This window comes from Cynocephalus volans, chromosome 2, assembly GCF_027409185.1.
Source record: "Cynocephalus volans isolate mCynVol1 chromosome 2, mCynVol1.pri, whole genome shotgun sequence".
Taxonomy (NCBI): domain Eukaryota; kingdom Metazoa; phylum Chordata; class Mammalia; order Dermoptera; family Cynocephalidae; genus Cynocephalus; species Cynocephalus volans.
In genome coordinates, this window is record NC_084461.1 from 160461937 (window position 1) to 160481147 (window position 19211).

Below are 19211 nucleotides of genomic sequence, written 5' to 3' on the forward strand. Positions count from 1 at the left end.
CACCTCATTGTCTCCAAAGTAAGCTACTGAAATCAAACTGCGTTTCACACATTTACAAAATGTTGCTTGAGCTTGCTATGTCATTTTCCCAGTCTTTAAAGAAAAGATGTTTAATAAAACAGCTTTACCATTTTGAAATAAAATTCCAACCCCCGAAAAGAGTTTTTGAAGTTCAGAGGAAGAATGGTGAAATAGGCTTTAGTACCTTAGCTACCTCATCCCACTTGCTACCTACCTCTTCTCTCCAGGGTCCCTCACGTTTCTGCTCTAATTGGTCACTTTGGGGCACTTCCTTTGGGGAAGTTTTTGCAGAGTAAACAAGCAAGAGTTGCTCATGGATTTGACACATGGGGTCATCACCTTTCTCACAGTTCCCCAGGCACTTAGTATAAAAGCTGCCTGTGAATTTAAACTAAGTCTTTGGGACAGGCAGAAAGAACTCCCAGCCACTCAAATAATGTCTCCTGGGTCTCTGGGCACAGTGGCTCAGCTGAGAGGGGTCAGAAATTGAATCTGCTAATAAAAATCCTGCGTGCACTAGATATACCCTGTGATCCATTGCAGGTGCCTTTATTTGCAATTCCTGTTGAAAATAAATTGCTAAATTCCTTTACCCTCTTGCTCATTTATTTGAGAACTGCTACCTTACTATGACTAATTTTTACTCAGAGACACAGACAGAAGCTACCCCCAAAAAGGTTCTTATTGAGTGTCCCACTGCCCTTGATACAGAAGAACCAGTATCTTAAAATGCACCTCTCTGTGCCATATATTTGGCTCAAACTTTAAAATGAGTGTCTCTTTAAAACTAGAGACAGCCATATGAAGAATTTATAAGAAAACAATTTTTTCAAAAAGTTTATTTGGTTTATTTATTATTATTTTTGCATTCCAAGATGTTGCTGCAGAGCAGCTGGGGTGAAGGGGGAGAGGAGAAGGGGACGGGAGGAGTGGAGGGAGGATGAGGAAGTGGGGAGGGGGCGTCGCCAAGGCCTGTGGCAACCCCCTCGTTCTGACAGTGGAGCTCAGGGGGCTTCCGGGTGCAGCTCAGTTGTGCCTGGGCTGGATGTAGACATCATGGGGACATGACTGAGGCCCTCGTCCCCCCATCCCCAGCTCAGGAGCCAGGGTGCTTCCAGTGGCAGCCTGGTAGTCATGCTGGATGCAGATTTGGGGTGGCTGGGTGGCTGAGGCCCTTGGCCCTCTCTCCACCTTGGCTTGGGAGCCCAGGAGGCTTCCAGTCCTTCTAGATTTTATAGGTGTTCTTTGGTGGTGTTGGACCTTTACTGGATAATATCAAAATTTTGTCTCTGACCTGTGGATTTTTTGTTTTTTCTTTCAGTTTTATGTTGGATTATTAGCTACCCTGACCACTTAAACTCTGCACTGGAACTAATTGGTAGTCCTTTGCTTACTTCTAAAATGGGGAAACTTCCTGTGGGAACCAGCACTTGAGCCCTGTGGTTGAGCTAAATTGGTGCTTTGCTGCTGATTCCCTGGGGAAAACTTTTTTGTGCAGCTCAGGTTTTAATTGTTGACCTTGTAAGCACTTCTGGGTCTTATGAGGTCTGGTACATGGGGCTCTGTGGAAACTCTGATCTGGGCCTAAGTTTTTTCAGCAAACTGCACCCCTTGCAGTTCCATATTCCTGACCAGTCTCCACTGAGTGGTCCTGCACTGATTGAGGGGGGCAGATAAGCTGTCCATGCTGTGCTCCAGTGTTCCCACAGTGGGCCTGTCTCCTCCACTGCCCACACACTAAACACTTCCCATGGGGCAGGCCATGTGCAGGTCCCTTGCAATGACTCACTGGTCTCTGAGTGGCTCTTTCTTTCACTTGTCTGTTGCCCCTCGCTTCTACGTGTGTACATGGGAATCCTATTAATGGTCTTGCTGGCCTGGTGGCCACCAAGGCCCTCTTCTCTCCTGCCACCTCCAAGCAATTTCATATGAAGGGCACAGTGGTGGTTTCTTCCAGCTCTTGCTCCGTGTGCTCACCAAGGCCAGTCTTGAAGTGGTTGGGGGTCAAAATGGTGGGAGAAGTCCTTTCTTTCTTTCATCACAGGTTCTCCCATCTTCATGAACTCTGTAGGTCTCTCCTCCTCTTCCCCTGGGCTGTAGCAGCCATAGTTTGGCAGTTGTTGCTTTTTAATAGTTGTAAATTGGTTGATTGTGGGAGAGAGCAATGCTGGGTACCATCTATTCCACCATCTTGACCAGAAGTCTTTGCTCAGAAAGCAATTTTTTAAAAAATGGCTTTATCATTCCTGGGCATCTCACTCAGAGTAGCTTCACCCATTTGAAAAATTAAACAGCATTAAGAGAAGGGAGAGGAAGAGAAAATTGTAAGGATTTATTCAGAGTGAGTAAGGGAGGACCGCTGCTGGTGGCCGGTCGTGGGGGCTGACCGCCACTTTGCCCTTGGCAGGAGAGGCTGCCTCATTTACAGGCAACAGCTTTGAAGTATGGAGCAGGAAATGAACTGTTTCTTAGCTGTAAAAGCGAGTCTCTAAACAGGGAACACGGCGCCGGAGCTGCTGTTGACGCTGCCAGGATCCCGGAGGCTGGGGCTGCGCTGAAGGTGGCCTGCTGCCCTAGTCAGGATTTGAGGTTTCAGTCTGGCATAAAAGAAGATTCCTGGGAGCGCCCGAGCTGCGCCGCAGAACCGAGTGAGCAGCCCGAGGCGGCAGCGGCTGAGAACGGTGATGGTGATGACGCAGAGGCAGAGAGGGAGGCACCCGACCCAGCACAGCCCTGTGAGTGACACCCAGCCCGGCCCTGCTCGGGGGGCGGACGCCTGCCTGGCTTCCGCCTGCCCCACCGGGCCACTCACCGGCCCCAGGGCTGCCTCCATTTTCTCAGGTGGTGGTGGCTCGAGCCCAGCTCAGCCAAGCCTGTCCTCCTCGACCGGCTCAGCGCCTCACTGAGCCTTCCCACTTGCTTGCCCCAGTGCGGGGCTTCCTGGGGCCTGCAGGCCAGCCTCCCCTCCCACTCCCTCTGCGGTTCTCTGGCGGGGCTGGTGGCGTGGGGCATCCCCGGCCAGCGTCAGGAGGGCAAGGAAGTATGGGCTGGGCCAACTGTCACTCCACCACACCCTGGGCTCTGGCCCCCACTAAACTTCCTGTTACCGGGAGGCAGATACCATCTCTGCAGCCACCAGTACGGAAAAATGCCTAACCAATTTCTGGTTAGGAATAGTGTGGTCAGAGAGTTCCCGAGTTTCCTTGAACCTGCCGGAGAGCTGACTGCAGGCAGGCACCGGACTTGGTCCGTGCCGGGGGGATTCAAAGGTGAACCGGGTGCTGCAGCCTCCTCCCCCAAGGAGCTCACACTCTGGTGTGGAAGATAAGACAAGTACACAAATAACCGCAATACCAGGAGGAAGGTGATGAGTCCCAAGAAAGATCTACACAGTGCTACAAAGGCACCCAGAGCGACCGGTCGTCTGCACCTAGCAGAAACCTGGTAGACTTCCTGGGCGAGGCGGTGCCGAGCAGGGTCTTGAAGGCCCAGCTGATAGATGAGGGCTTCAGAAGACACGTCCCAGCCCAGCCCAGTGTGCACAGAGTAGGGAGATGTCTGGCTAGGTAGGCGAAGACTCAACAGAAACCACACACCCTGTGGGGTTGCCAATGTGTGATCCAACAGCCCGGGCCAGAGTGCACGTAAGAGGGAGAAGTCCTGGATGGGAAGTGGAAGCTCAGCAGAGACACCCTGCAGTACCGCCCCATGATCCAGCAGCCCAGCAGAGTCCAAGCTGACCAGCTCCCTGGAGAGGCCCAAGACCCAAGGCAACCACACACACAAGGCACTAGAAGCCAACTGAGCAGTCACGGAGGTAGCCATACCAAATTGGCAACCACAGCAACATCTCAGTTAGTCAATAGTCTCAAACCTGTGGACTGTGAAACCCCCTGCCACAATGAATAAACATCAAAAAAAAAGATACCAGAAATACAAAAAATCAAGAAAGTACACCATCAAAAGTTAATAAATCTCAAACTCTAGATCCTATAGAACAAGAAGCCCTTGAAATGACTGAAAAGGAATTTTGAGTGATAATTCTAAGGAAACTGAATGAGATACAAGAAAACTCAGCTAGACATCATGATGAAATGAGGAAAAGTATACATGACCTGAAAGAGGAAATGTACAAGGAAATCAATGTCCTGAAAAAAAATGTAGCAGAACTTGCTGAACTGAAGAAATTATTCAGCGAAATAAAAAACAATGGAGAGTTTAACCAGCAGGCTTGTTGAAGTTGAAGAGAGAACCTCTGAACTTGAAGATGGACTGTTTGAAATAACACAAGCAGACAAAAAAAAGTAAAAAGAATCAAAGACATCGAAGAAAATCTGAGAGAGATATCAGACAACTTTAAGCGCTCAAATATCCAAGTCACGGGTATCCCAGAAGGGGAGGAAAACGGAGATTGCATTGAAAACATATTCAACAAAATAGTGGCAGAAAACTTCCCAGGTATAGGAAAAATCACAGATCTTCAGATCCAGGAAGCTCAACGATCTCCAAACGTATTCAACCCAAAAAGGCCCTCTCCAAGACATGTTATAGTCAAATTGACAAAACTCATAAACAAAGAGAGAATCTTAAAAACTGCAAGAGAGAAGAGTCAAATCACCTATAAGGGAGCCCTAATCAGGCTAACATCAGACTTTTCATCACAAACCCTAAAAGCTAGAAAGGAATGGGATGATATATTCAAAATACTAGAAGACAAAGATTGCCAGCCAAGAATACTCTACCCTGCAAGGCTATCCTTCCGAAATGAAGGGCAAATAGTATATTTCTCAGACAAACAAAAACTGCGGGAGTTCACTACCACATGACCACCCTTACAAGAAATCCTCAAGGGAGTACTGGGTTGGGTTCCTGAAAAATAACTACCACTGCCATAAAAACCCAAGAAAAATCAAAACCCACAAGTATAATAAAAATGGCATTCATGAAGAGAAAACAAACAAACAAAAACGCTATCTACAACCTAAGGAACCAACAAACACAGAAACCAAACAGTAAATCAGAAAGCAAGGAACAAAAGACACCTAAGACAACCAAACAACCAATAAAATGCTAGGAATAAATCAACACCTTTCAATAACAACTCTTAATGTAAAAGGCTTAAATTCTCCAATCAAAAGACACAGACTGGCTGACTGGATCAAAAAGGAGGACCCAACTATATGCTGCCTACAAGAGACCCACCTCACCCATAAAGATTCACATAGACTAAGAATGAAAGGATGGAAAAAGATTTACCATGCAAACAGAAAAGAAAAACAAGCTGGAGTAGCTATTCTTATATCTGACAAAATAGACTTTAAACTAAAAACCATAAAAAGAGACAATGAGGGACACTACTTAATGATAAAAGGACTGATCCATCAAGAAGACATAACAATCATAAATATGTACGCACCCAATGTTGGAGCAGCCAGATTTATAAAACAAACTCTATTAGACCTAATGAAGGAAATAGAGACTAATACCATAATAGCAGGGGACCTGAACACCCCACTGTCAATATTAGACAGATCATCTAGGCAAAAAATCAGTAGAGAAACACAAGATCTAAAAAATTGAAATTATCCAATTAGTTTCAATAAATTTTTTGATTTCCTGCTTGATTTCTTCTTGGACCCATATGTCATTAAGTAGAATGCTGTTTAATTTCCATGTGTTTGTATAGTTTCCAGAGTTTCATTTGTTATTAATTTCTAGTTTTAATCCATTGTGGTCTGAGAAGATACATGGGATAATTCCAATTTTTTTGAATTTATTGAGACTTGATTTGTGACCTAATATGTGATCTATCTTGGAGAATGATCCATGTGCTGATGAGAAGAATGAATATTCTGAGGTTGTTGGGTGGAATGTTCTGTAGATATCTGCCAATACCTCTCACCATATACTAAAATCAACTCAAAATGGATTAAGGATTTAAATATACACCCTGAAACAATAAAACTTCTTAAAGAAAATATAGGAGAAACACTTTAGGAAATAGGACTGGACACAGACTTCATGAATACGACCCCAAAAGCACGGGCAACCAAAGGAAAAATAAACAAATCGGATTATATCAAACTAAAAAGCTTCTGCACAGCAAAAGAAACAATTAACAGAGTTAAAAGACAACCAACAGAGTGGGAGAAAATATTTGCAAAATATACATCTGACAAAGGATTAATATCCAGAATATATAAGGAACTCAAACAACTTTACAAGAAAAAAACAAGCAACCCAATTAAATAAATGGGCAAAAGAGCTACGTAGGCATTTCTCTAAGGAAGATATACAAATGGCCAACAGACATATGAAAAAATGCTCAACATCACTCAGCATCCGGGAAATGCAAATCAAAACCACACTGAGATACCATCTAACCCCAGTTAGGATGGCTAAAATCCAAAAGACTCTGAACGATAAATGCTGGCGAGGGTGCGGAGAAAAAGGAACTCTCATACATTGTTGGTGGGACTGCAAAATGGTGCAGCCTCTATGGAAAATGGTATGGAGGTTCCTCAAACAATTGCAGATAGATCTACCATACGACCCAGCTATCCCACTGCTGGGAATATACCCAGAGGAATGGAAATCATCAAGTCGAAGGTATACCTGTTCCCCAATGTTCATCGCAGCACTCTTTACAATAGCCAAGAGTTGGAACCAGCCCAAATGTCCATCATCGGATGAGTGGATACGGAAAATGTGGTACATCTACACAATGGAATACTACTCAGCTATAAAAACGAATGAAATACTGCCATTTGCAACAACATGGATGGACCTTGAGAGAATTATATTAAGTGAAACAAGTCAGGCACAGAAAGAGAAATACCACATGTTCTCACTTATTGGTGGGAGCTAAAAATTAATATATAAATTCACACACACACACACACACAAAAAAAAAAAAAAAAAAAAAAAAAAAACCGGGGGGTGGGGGAAGAAGATATAACAACCACAATTACTTGAAGTTGATAGGACAAGCAAACAGAAAGGACATTGTTGGGGGGGAAGGAGGAGAGGGAAGAGGGAGGGAGGTTTTGGTAAGGGGCAACAATAATCAACCACAATGTATATCGACAAAATAAAAGTTAAAAAAAATAAAAAATAAAGAAAAAACAGAGTGAGTGATGGTATGAGTATAAAACTATCCTCTCCAAACAGGAGAGGGTGTTTGTATCTTCCTGTACCCTCACCTCAAGAGGCCTCCATGTACCAGACTTCAACCGAGCTGCTTGGAGACTTCAAGAAATGCATATTATAGTTGGGGGGGCGGTGAAGTAAGCCAGGCCCAACTCACACAGAAATTCTAGGGGATAAGAAATGTCTGACGACCGCTACAGTAGCCAGCAATTCTTGGTTGCTGCAATAGTTTTAAAACAAAAGATGAAAGCGGGTTTCCTGTGGGTCAGAGGGGGCCACCATAAAGAGAGAGCTTGTGCAGGGTGGTCCTTAGTCACCAGAGGGACAAAAGGACCAAGCAGTGCAATGCTGGAAGAGGATGCTGGATCCCCAGGAGCTACAAAAGGTGTCATAAGCTGCCTCAGAAGAAGATGCATCAGCCCAGGCTGGAGACCTGTAGGTTTGTTGGCCCAGCAAGGGGGTCTATGAGAGAAGAGTCAGCTCTTTAAACATCTGCCAGTCTCAGAGAGCATGGAGCTGTCTTGGGAGCATAAGAGCTTTCTTGTTACCCCTTTCTTTCCTATATGCATGGCTCAAACAGGAGGACCCTATAGCCATAGCTGACATGGTGGCAGAGAAGGGGCAGAAAGAGAGAGACTGCCCAGAGCCCCTCCCTCAAGCACAAGGGCTCACCTGAAATGAGCCGTAGCTAGGAAGAAGACAAGACAAAACCTTAAATGAGGTTCTAAGTCTTTAGTATTCATGAGACTGGGCTTTCAGATTAGTGAATTTAGATTCTGTTTATAAATGAAGATAGTCATAATACTTTTTATTAGCATGGAGGCCATGACCATGCTGGGGTTTTCATCCCATGTCATGAGGAAATAAGTTGGAAAAGACAAGAAGAAACAAAAATAAAGTAGAATTTGGATCATATCCAGAAGCCATGCTTGTCCAGTAAATCCATTACATGTGTTAATTACCCACCTGTTACCCTTTAATCTCACACCATAAAGTGTGGGCTCTCCCTCAATGATGGGCACTGAAGAGGAGATGGAAACAACCCATGACGGCGCTGGTGGGGATTTCATCTTAGTGGGCTTCTCTGAGCCATCTGAGTTGGAGCTCGTCCTCTCCCTCTTTGTCCTGACATTCTACACCATAACGCTCTTGGGTAATGTGGCCATCATCTTACTCTCTGTCCTGGATGCTTGTCTCCACACACCCATGTAGTTCTTCCTCAGAAACGTGTCTGTGTTTGACCTCTGCTTCACCACCAGCATTGTGCCCCAGATACTGGTGAACATGTGGGGAGGCAACAAGATCAGCTATGCTGGCTGCACTGTTCAGTACCGGGTGGCCTTGGTGCTTGGCACTACCGAGTGTGTGCTCCCTTGCGGTCATGGCAGTTGACTGCTATGTTGTGATTTGCTGGCCTCTGCACTATGCCTCAATCATGCACCCCAGGCTGTGCCACCTCCTGGCAGTAGCTTCCTGGTCCTCTGGGTTTGCTAATTCCTTTCTTCAGTCCTCAGTGGGCATGGTGCTGCCTCGATGTAGAAACTGGTGCATGGACCATTTCTTCTGTGAGCTGCTGATCATTGTTAAACTCTCCTGCATGGATACAGACCCGACAGAGTCCAAAATGTTTATTGCCTGGCTAATCATCCTAGGCATTCCTGTCTCCATCATCCTGACCTCTTATGTGTGCATTGCCAGGACAGTAGTGAAAATGCGCTCAGCAGAGGGAAGGAAAAAGGCCTTTGGGACCTGTGCCTCCCAACTAATGGTGGTCTGGCTCTTCTATGGGACCATTATGTTTTTGTATCTACAGCCAAAGGACAACTACTCCCAGGACCAGAGCAAAGCACTCATGGTGCTGGACATGATCCTCACGCCCACCCTCAACCCCCTGATCTACACACTGAGGATAGAAGGACGTGAAGAAAGCTGTCAGGAAGGTGATGGGGAGGAAGCAGGTGTAGGGAAATCAAGAGCTGGAAGGACAGGTGAAGCAGTCATAGGAGACGTGATTTGGAGTGTGCTTGTTTTATCTGCACTTGTTTCACTTTTCTGTGGGACAGAGTAGAATATCTGCTGAGTCCTGTTTTCTGGCTATTCATGGGGCACTTTCAGGGTGGGGACTCAGCAGAAGGAAACTTAACCATCCCTTAAAGGCACCTCTTGTCAAGGAATTTCTCACTAGCAAGTAATTCTGTATTTTACTCCTAATACCTTTCTAGTCTCAATGAGTGTTTACTAACTTATTCAGATAATGCCCAGATGTTAAGATAACACTGATGATAATATTACTGCATTTATTAAGCCATGCCATAGTCACAGCAGCTTCTTCATCATCTCCCTCATCATCCTCTCCTTACCACTACTGAAGGGTCAGGCACAGGGAACTACAGAGGATTTAGTTGGTAACAAACAATAAAATATTTGTCCATCGTGGCTAAACGTGTGTAAAACAAGAACAAACCATAGGAAACAATGAATACACAGAAACTAGATACTATCTCAAGTATCCTGCCTGGTAAGGCTGTAGAATATGAAATGTAGAATATGTAGAAATTTCATCTAGTTTAGAACATAATTCTAGAGGAGATATTTGAACAATAGGAATAAACACGTTTGTTTGTTAGAAATGTAAGTTTATAAATTATAAGATCACAAAAAATGTTAACAATAAAGAGAACTGTGAATTAAGTAGAGAAAAGGTAATTGATCTCAGTGAGTCTCCAAACAGTTCTCCATTTACTTCTGTAGAAGGAGAAGTGAAAAAAAATACCAAAGACTATTTTGACTAGGGAAATGAAAGTAAAGGGAGTCAGGTGACTTGATGCGCTGCTACAGCCAGATAGTTTTCATATGATAATGATCCCTTGGTTCCAAATCCACATTGGCATCAACAGATTGCCCTGTCATTCTATGCCCCAGTATGAGACCCAAGTCCATCCTAATTGCTGAAGGTATTGTTCAGAGCCTGGAATGATATATCCATTTAACAGATAGTCTCCACTGATTAACATGGGACTTGAGTCTCCACTTGATTAACATTTCCTTTCATTCCCAGAGGAACACAGCCTTTTATCATGTGGTTCTGGATGTCATTTTATTATGCCCAGTTGTGATGGACTGAAAGCACTACTTTTGTCCTTCTTAAATTGCTTATTCATGTGCTTAGAAATGAGCTTAACATTCTATAAATACAGTTCTCAATAAATGTGGATTGAATGAATGAATGGATATGGCAAGGTGGCCATGTAAGATGGCAGCACATGGGCTGGAATGCCTCTGAAACATCTCTGTGATGTTGTATGCAAAACTTCATTCAGATAGAATAGACATTTTGTATTGGCAAGTGACTGAAGGTGTAGATTGAAAAAATAAAATTATCACATATATGACTGGCTGCAGTCATTTATATTGAACTAGACCATAATAATCATTCTGAAACACAACAGGCAGGGATTAGTTTAAATATAAATCATTGCTTAAAAGGAGGAAAAAAATTACCATGAGGGTGTGTGTGTGTGTTTTATTCAGCTTTTCACTTAGAGCAATGACTCTCAACAAGGGGCAATTTTGCCCCATCCCCAGACCCACAGGGGACATTTGGCAATGTCTGGAGACAGTTTTGGTCATCACAATCTGGGAGGAAGGTGCTACTGGCATCTAGTAGGTAGAGGCCAGGGATGCTGCTAAATATTATATATTGCATGGGATAGTCCCTTACAACAAAGAATTATCTGGCCCAAACTGTCAACAGTGTTGAAGTTGAGAAACACTGAGTTACAGAACTAAATGTTATGGCTGTTTTGATCAAAGATGCAAAATTTACAATGGTGGCATATTCATGGTAGAATTTTTATGAAGTAAGTGAGCACTTGGTGTTAGAAAGGGTCTAAGTAGGAAAGCAGATAGAACTTTAACTTTTTATAACAGACTATTTAATGCAGAAAATTGATGACACAGTGATAACAGGGCTGAGAATCCAAACAGGGTATATTGAGGAAATCCTGAGATTTAGCAACAGCATGAAACCACTAACATCCCTAGACTTGAGGGATTAAAGGAGAAGGTGGAGTTACTAGAAACCAAGGGGTAGATTGCCAAGAAGAAACTGCAACCAGCATAGTAGACCCATCCTATAAGACCTGGAGCGGCAGAAAAGAGGATGCTCTGCCTGAGGTTCCGCCTGAAGCAGAGTGGGAGAGAGCAATAGCCTGCCTTATCCCTTTCCTGTCTTCTAATCTTCTGTGGATATGAGAACTAAGGAAATGCAGCCTGAGGGTCATCAACACCTCGCTATACTCCCTAACCCTCACCCCCACTTCAAAACTGAGCAGATCAAAGGAAGGGCGAAAAATGTATCTGGAGATACACTTATTCCACTTAGCATCCATTATGTATGAATATTTGCTTTCCATACAAAATTCAGCATTTCTCCTTACATAAAGCAACACTCCACCTCTCTCCAGCAAGGGCCTACAAGTCCTGTCAGTCATTGTGTCCACTTCAAGTCCACAAACTCTAGGTAATCCACCATCCTTTTCATCTTCTCTAAATGTACCTTCTCAGAGTCTAATAGCCTGTGAATGAAATTGAAAATAATTGGTTAATATATACACAAAAATATCCATAACAGCCACAGTCTTTATTTCTGTAATGGGTCATGAGACCATTGTTGGTATTAATTTCAATCACATCATTCTCCTATAACTCAGTTTATGGTATCTTTGCTGGAAGGTATGAGGCCTTAATGAGGCTGTCTTTGTTATATTGTCATAGTCTTCCAATGCCGTTAACTATCAAACATGGCAGTACTGAGAATCACCCAAGAGAATTCCATTGGCTCCAAACATAGTCTCCCTTGTATCTGTTCTGTAGCAACAAACCTATTTTTCTTGGTGATGGTGATTATTCACCCCAGCAGAGAAATGAATGCTCTTACTTATTGTCAGTTCAGAGGCATCATGGCATGAGGAGCCCCCATACCAGATGACGTCATAACCATTATTGGGCCCTCTGGTGGACAATTTTCTTTTGGGAACTAAGACTTCAAGAGCAGCAGAGCCCAAGGTTGTGGTGATGGGAAGAAAAACTGAGATATTAGGTAGTGAGAGTGTTCACACCTACTTCTCCTTAGTTTCTGAATCTGTGTATTCTGGCTTTGGGTAAAAAAAATGTACACCACATACATAAGGCATACATACAGCATGCTACACAATACTTCAACCCCATAGAATGCTTACTCCAAGATGGTGAGATAACTTACTTTTCAGTATGTCATACAAATAGTCTATCAGGCCACCTGCTCCCAGGTGTTATGGTGCATGGAAAGAACAATGCCTTTTATGGACACGGAACTCATTGCTACGTTTTTCTTATGGTGAAATGAGTTTGTTGGTTGGGAAAGTGCTATATAGAATACTGTGATGGTTAATGAGGCATCCCGTAAGTGCACAGATAATGTGCTGAAGCATAGAAGAGAGGGAAGGCAAATCCATATGTAGAATAAGTTCTAACATAATTTTAACAGCTCTGTGTTCCCTCATGATAGAACAGGCCCAATGTCATAAATCTGTCCCCAGTAAGCTAGCTTGCCTCCCCAGGGAATGAGGGACAGGAAGGGCTCCACGCTGGCCTTCAGTTTGGGCAGTTAAGACACTCAGTTGTAGTGGTAGGCAGATTAGCTTCATGAGAAAAGGCCCATGTCATTGAGCTTGAGCATAGCCTTCATTCCTGGCACCATTTTCAATTTATATGCAGGCCCACTGAGTAATATCTGGGTAACTGAGGAAAGAGGCCAATGGACATTCATTGGATGGGGTTTATTTGGGTTTTTGGCCATGTAAATATTGAGAACCTTTATTGAAATGGATGACCTTTAGTGACTATTCACGTGCCCACAAATATTCTCACCTTCTGTGCCAATTCTGCAAGGTCCTCTATATATACCTTCCCCAGACCTTTCTGAGTCTCTGAACAACTAGAAAAACTATTATCTGCTTTCCCATTAATCATTACATAGCCATACATCTGGAAATGTTTCCTTTCACAAAAAGGTATATTCAGGTGTACTGCCCAAAGTTCTGTCCACTTGTGTTATAATATGGTTCACTTCCTGCTGGTATGAGCATTTCATGCAGACCCATCTGTAAACTAAGCTGAAGTTTTTTCATTCTTCATCATTTGATCTTAGGTAATTCTTTATAGGCATAGGGTGTCTTGCAGAAGGGGAAGCAATGCAGTAGGAGCAGGTGTGAGAGTCTGCACCTCATACTCATGCAAGTTACTTGTGATTCTGTACCTATTAGAGCTTAATCTTGTACATACCATTTCCATTTCATAAAGAATTGCTGCTGCTGCCCTCACCCAAACTTATTGATTGGTAGATAAGATGGTACCCAATTTATGATAGGCAGCTCAGATGACATAATCAGTTAGTGTCCCATGATCATGTATTCAGTCTGTACCAGAGCCCATTAGCAATTGGATTTGTTTCTCAAAAGGAAAATATTTAACAACAGAATGGATGTAACTTTGCACTAAAACTGTAGGGTTCTTTGGATGATTTATTTATTGGACTTTTTCAGAGGGTCTATCCACAATCCCTGATTCATTATTGGATTGGATCTTTTGGTTCTTAAGTCCCAATTGGCAGATTGGCTTTTACTGCAGCCTGGACTTGCTGTGGAGCATTCTCTTTCTCTATTTCCTCAACAATAGCTGAGGTTGTTAGCCTAGGGAGAGGGTTAAGATTACAGTAAGAGGAATAAAGAGCCTAGGATTGAATCCTGAGGAACTCCAGTATTTGGGGCAGCCAGATAGAGAGAAATGAACCCATAGGGAAGACAGCTGTACGTGTACTACAGGAGGACAATTGGGAATGTCTGGTGTCATTGAAGGCAAGTCTCATAATAGGATGTTAGCAGTAGAGGTGGGTAGAAGTAGATAAATTTGAGATATGCTTAGATGGTAGAATAAGTAGGTCTTGGTAATTGATAAGTTAAGGAGGCTGAGAGCGGTGTTAGCGATACCTGTTAAGGTTTTGAATGAGAACTCATGCCAATAATTATAAAAGTGTATTCTTTGGCAAACATACAAATATGTAATATATTACAATTATTGCCAAAGGAGGAAGGGGGAAATGAAGCAAAATTTTTATAGTTTATTAGAATTAAGTTAGCATTAACCTGAAGCAGATTGTGATAAGTTAAGGTATATATTGTAACTAGAGCAACCAGAAAGAAAATAGCTAAAAAAATATGTAATAAATAATGGTACACTGAAAAATATCTATTCCACTCCAAAAACATACTGGAAAGGAGAAACAGAGAAACATAAAAGACATAAGACATATATAAAACAAATAGAAAAATGTTATATGTAAATCCAAGTGCATCAATGTTACATTAAATGTAAATGGATTAAAGTTTAAAAATTTAAAAAAAGATATTGGCAGAATATATATTTTTAAAAAATGATCCAACTATGTGCTGTCAACAAAAGTCACACTTTAGATTCAAAAACACAAACTGGTTAAAAGTAAAATGATGGGAAAAGATATACCATGTAAACATTAGCTCTCCTAATAGACAAAATCAACTTTAAGGCAAAGAACATGCTGCTAAAGAAAAAGAAAGATGTTTTATAATTATCTAAGGGTCATGTATTAGTCTGTTTCTGGTGCTTATGATGAAATACTTGGAACTTGGTACTTTGAAAGAAAATGAATTTTTTTACTTACAGTTTCAGAGACTGGGAAGTCCACAGTCCAAGGAACACCTATGGTGAGGGCCTTCTTTGATGGTGGCTTTACAGCAATGCAGAGGTCTCACATGATAGAAAATGGCAGAGCAGAGAGAGAAAACTTCTCATATGCTCTTCTTTTGAAGCCCTCATAACCTGCCCACAACCACCATTAAACCATCAACTTAATCACCTCTTCAAGGCCACACCATTAAAGTACCATAACAGGATCTCCCACCCTCTTTACATGGTCACAGTGTGGACCAAGCCTCAAACGCATTAAACTTTGGGAGGAAACAATTCCATCCACTGCAGGTTAGTTCACCAGAAAAATATAATAATTATAAACAAATAAGCATCTATATGCAGAGACCCAAAATACACAAAGGAAAAACAGAATTAAAGGGAGAAATAGGAAATTCAACAGTAATAGTTGAAGACTTCTGTAACTGATTCTCTATAATGGATAGAACAACTAGACAGAAAATGAACAGGGATATAGAAGATGAACAACACTATCAACCAATTTGACCTGACAACAGCAGAATACACATTCTTTTTAAGCACAAATGAAACATTTTCCAGGTTCATCCATATCCTAAGCTGAAAAGCAAGTCTCAGTGTAAGTCTAGACTTAGAAGCAAGGGAAGTAGAGTTGAGAAGCAAGTAGATAAAATAAAATGAGACTCTTCGAGATCATCAAGGAAAAGAGTATATATGAGGGTACTTCAAAAAGTTCATGGAAAAATATAATTAAAAGATGATACAAATCTTTCCATGAATTTTTTTAAGTACTCATATAGAGAAGGGAAAGAGGACTGGAAGAATGCTTTGAGCATCTGCAACATTTTGAGTTCAAATGAAGGAGAGGAGTCAGAAAAGGAGACTGAAGAGTGCAGTTTTACTTGGTGTGTGTCAAGGAACTTAACATTGCCCCCAAACAGGTCTGCTCTTTGCCCTTGGCTTCTGTGAGGTGGGATCTAAGCACTTGGAATGTCATGCCTGATACGAGTGTCTTTGTTTGCTTGGGGGTCTTGTTTTACACTGGATAGTCTAACAACGCAACTTAGGGTGGAAGCTGGCTACATTGGTTAGTGTTAGGAAGGGAGCTGGTTACACCATGTAGTAAAACTGTGATTTAGGGTGGGGGATTCGGGTTATGTCATATCAGTCAACCTCTGGAGGGCCTGGAAACTGAAGACTGAGATCAGTCATATGGATGGTTAATCATGGCTAGGTGATGGAACCCCAATAAACCTCTGCTTGGGTGAGCTTCCCTGGTTGGCAGTACTCTGTGCCTATTGTCACACATCAATGCTGAGAAAATAGTGCTATCTTTGCACCATGGGGAGGAGACAATTGGAAGCCTTGTGTTTTGAACTCTCCCCATGTCCTTCTTCCCTTGGCTGATTTTAATCTGTATCCCTTAGCTGTTATAAACCATAACTGTGAGTATAACAACTTTCTGTAAGTTCCATGAGTTCTTTCAGTGAATTATCAAACTTTAGAATGGTTTTGGGAACCTCCCAAACTTGCAATTGGTATCAGAAGTGAGGGTGGTTTTGTATGGTCTTGTGTCCCTTAACTTCTTAGCTGTCTAATTCTCACACTGGATTCAAGAGAGGAGAAATTTATAAGTAGGATGGTGTATTAGTCAGTTTCTGTTGCTTATAACAAAATACATGGAACTGGGTATTTTATAAAGAAAATGAAATTTATCACTTACAGTTTTGGAGTCCAGAAGTCCAGGGAACACATCTGGTGAGGGACTTGGTGGTGGTGACAGTGACCCTGGGATCTCACATTGCAGAAAATGGTGGAGCAGAGAGAGAGACTAACCTCCTCATTCACTCTGTTTTTAAAGATCTCAGAACCACACCCCTGACTACCATCATTATCCAGAAGCTAATCATCTCTCCAAGGCCCCACCTTTCAATTACCATAATAGGATTTCCCACCCTCCCAACAGTCAAAGTGGGGGCCAAGTTTTTAATGCATAAAACTCGGGGGACACAATTCAAGCTTCAATGAATTTGGGGGGACATTCAATCCATTACAGAGGGAGAAGTCAACTAGGTCACATACTACAGAGAAAACAATTAACGAAAGGACTAAGAAGTCCAACTGATATTGGCAACATAGAGATAACTGGTGACCTTGCAAAGAGAAGTATAAGGGGAATGTATCCCAGAAGTGGGGACAACAGAAGTCAGCCTCGAGTGGTCAGAGAATCCATTGTTGGCTAGGTAGAAATTCCACTGCCTCCCTGGACCTCACTTTCTATGACTCTTCACAGCCCCACTGACTTCCTTTCTGTTGCACAGACATTCTGGCTCACTGCTATATTACAGACTTTGTTTGGGCTATGCTTTCTGACTTCTATATCCACATGACTCTTTCCCTTCACCCCTTAAAGTCTTTGCACAAATGTCACCTTCTTACTGAGGCCTACATTGAACACCTCAATTAATATCACAACCCCCAGTACTCTTGATCCTTTTATTTAATGCTACTTTCTCTATAGCACTTATTCTTTCCTAATATACCACATATTTTTCTGCTTACTTTTTCTACAAACTTTCTCACTCTACTAAACTGTAAATCACATGAGGTAAGGAATTTTGTTTTCTTCTAATATATTACAAGTATCAAGTATCAAGAACAGTGCCAGATATGAAGTAAGTGCTCAAAAGAATATTTGTGGAATGAGTGAAGCCAAATATAAGAATAATTTTTATTAGCAACCATATTATTGAGTGATAAATTCAATATCTCTTTTTCATGAATACAACCTTTTATCATTACGGTGTTACTCTACTAATTTACACTTTGGAGTTTTAGAAATTAATATGACAGTTTCTTATGATTATAAACTTCATGGTATATCTTTTTTCCATACTCTTATTTGATTAGTATCATTATGTTTTAGATCTGCTTTTTGTAAAAAACTTAAAAATTACTTTTTTCTCATTTTACTCATATGACAATTTATTTTATTTTAATTGGAGCATTTAGCATACTTTAAAAAATGTAATTGCTGAAATATGGTTACATATTTTGTTTTCTGTTCTTTCTGCCTTTTTAAAAGGATCTCATTTGTACAGATTTTTATCCACTATAATTCTTTATCATTTATCTGTATTTTATATGTAAAATATAAGAACTACCAAATAAGAAGAACATTAAGAACATTATACATCTGCTTAGGTGCTCCTCTGATCATTCTTTCTCCTACCTCACCCCAGAAGTAATGGTTTTCTTGTATGTCACATTGTTATGCCACTGATTTTTATAGTTTTAATATTTAGGTATTGTTTAGTTTTACTTGAGTTTGAATATTATAAAATATAAAATAGTATAAAATAGTATTCTTTGTATATTCTTGTTTTTCATGATCCACTCAATAGTATGCTATTAAGTTCCAATCTATGTTTGTTTATTTCTACTGTAGCATATAATATTTCATCATGAGAGTCCCATACAGAGTCTATCTGTTTGTCCATTGACAGGTATTTTGTTTTTTTGCAGATGATTTCTATATCCAGCAACATTGCTGTGAACATTCCTTTACATGTCTCCTGATACATCAGCACAAGTACTTGTTTGGTATATTCCAACAGAGTTTGAATACTCAATTGTAGACTCTGTGAATACTTGGATTTACAAGGTAATTGTTTAAATTAAGACCTCTAGACTAGCCAAGCATAAGATTGCAGGGACAGGGGAAAAACTTTTGCTGGTGGGTCATTATGGGTAATACAAGGGATCTTCAAAAGGCTCATGGAAAATGCATATTCTGAAAAACCTATGCATAAATTGCAAAATTTTTGTACTAAAGTAAACTTGTACTTACTTGTTATAACATGTCTGAACAGAATTTAGTTTGAGGCACTGAGAAGTGTAAGACATCAGTTTGAAAAGAGCCCCTATCAGAACGACATGAATTCTGCTAAAACTGAAGCAAGAACAAACATCAAGTTGATGGGGAAGCTTGGGTGGAAAGCATGGTGAAATCATCGATGCTTTACAAAAAGTCTATAGGGACAGTGCCCCGAATGAAATCATCAGTTTACAAGTGGACAACTCATTTTAAAAAGGGATGAGACAATGTTGAAGATGAAGCCTTCAGTGGCAGACCATCCACATCAATTTGCAAGGAAAAATTAATCTTGTTCATACCCTAATTGAAGAGGACTGATGATTAACAACAGAAAAAATAGCCAACACCACAGACATTTCAGTTGGTTCAGCTTGCACAATTCTGACTAAAAAATTAAAGTTGAGCAAACTTTCTACTCAAT

General features: G+C 41.4%; 1 long non-coding RNA gene across 1 annotated transcript in view; it reads left to right on the forward strand.

The window, feature by feature from the left end:
- LOC134366504 (uncharacterized) overlaps positions 1–18547 on the forward strand; it is a 69028-nt gene extending 50481 nt beyond the window's left edge. The window contains exon 3 of the long non-coding RNA XR_010022327.1: positions 18439–18547. This is a non-coding gene — a long non-coding RNA (uncharacterized LOC134366504). The remainder of the gene's footprint in view (positions 1–18438) is intronic.
- The last annotated feature ends 664 nt before the right edge of the window (positions 18548–19211 follow it).